This window comes from Gavialis gangeticus, unplaced genomic scaffold (genome assembly GCF_001723915.1).
Source record: "Gavialis gangeticus isolate Ggan-Ray unplaced genomic scaffold, GavGan_comp1, whole genome shotgun sequence".
In the NCBI taxonomy this organism is placed as follows: domain Eukaryota; kingdom Metazoa; phylum Chordata; order Crocodylia; family Gavialidae; genus Gavialis; species Gavialis gangeticus.
In genome coordinates this window covers 70,529,517-70,530,886 of record NW_017729025.1, presented here as the reverse complement: position 1 = coordinate 70,530,886, position 1,370 = coordinate 70,529,517, and the positions used below count along the sequence as shown (strand labels likewise).

General features: G+C 42.8%; 1 long non-coding RNA gene across 1 annotated transcript in view; it reads left to right on the top strand.

Moving 5' to 3' along the window:
• The window catches only part of LOC109299471, a 10,993-nt gene extending 10,110 nt beyond the window's left edge, over nt 1-883 (top strand). The window contains exon 4 of the long non-coding RNA XR_002097875.1: nt 873-883. This is a non-coding gene — a long non-coding RNA (uncharacterized LOC109299471). The remainder of the gene's footprint in view (nt 1-872) is intronic.
• The last annotated feature ends 487 nt before the right edge of the window (nt 884-1,370 follow it).

Here is a 1,370-nt window from a genome sequence, read left to right as displayed (position 1 = left end):
GATCCAGGAATGTTGATGGTTCTGTTGTGGGGTGTAGTAATTGTGAGAGTGCTAGAGATACATTGGCAGGTTGTACATTTCTTGTCATGGCATGTTCTGAACCATTTGGTGTATTTTGAGCTATAGGAAGTTTGCTTCTGGTGATGAGGTTAGTGAGGTTCAATTATAGTTTAAAGGCTAGGATGGGTGGTTTTGGGAAGATTTATTTAAGAAGTAGGTCTTCTTCTAGTACGGGTTGCAATTGTTTGAGGATTTTCCGTATAGGTTCCAGGGAGGGGTGAGATATGTCATAACCAGTGGTGTGCAATTCATGGGGGTTTTCCCTCTGTACTGCAGCATTTCTTCACATAGTATGTAGGTGGCTCATTCAAAGTGTGAACTATCTCTCTGAAGGACGGTCCTTGTTGAGTCAAAGCCTTTTTGAGATTTGTGAGATGACAATCCCAGGTGTACTCAGTGCAAATTTGGTGATATTGGAGGGCTTGGCTGTATATTATAGCTTTCTGAGCCCTCTAATACCACTGCATTTGCACAGAGAACACTGTTACCCCCCAAAACTGTTAGCACTGGTTATTTTGACCCTTTTGTGGCTCATCACACAACAACCCCATGCTACCTCCTGCTCACCACTTCAAGCAACCACACAACAGTATTTGCACAGCCAGAGGCACCTCTGTGACATCACAACATCCAGCTTTAACTCAATTTTTACTATGAAGTTTCATGCCACCCCAACCATTGCAAACTACTGGTAATCCATCCAGTTCCAAAAGTAAACTACTAGTTCATGGTCCTCGTCTCAACACACTGGATTCCTAAGAGCAAGGAGTGGCAGAGAAAGAAAAATGCAAATTATTTATTTGCTTAATCAGAAAAAAAGCCAGTGGAACCCTGTTCTGAACCCTGAAATCCAAAACATTTGAAAAACACCCTGTAGGAATGTATTGATGCTCTGACACTTATTTTAACAATTCTTCTCGGCTATGCTGGCAAACTGCTGCTCCAGGAATATTTTCACTTTTAGCCTGACATTCTGTGGGAGGACATGTTTCTCTTCAATTCTCAAATAACAGGCAGCCCCCCTATGGCATCCTTGAAGAATACATAGTTTAGAAGTGGAACTGCAACTTGAAGGCTGCCCCCTTTTTTTTTGAAAACAGATATCTCTTCTGACCCTTTATGAGCTGGACCAGGGAAATATTCCCCAATACATCCATGGGTTGGGGAACAGAGACATGACTTGTTAGTATCTGAAAACCTGTGCCCCAGACATCTACCCACCATCCTACCACTGATCACCTCACTCAGTAATCTCTGGAAGGAACTACCTCTCCAGGGAGTATATGAAGTGGCCTCTTCCCTTTAACTAG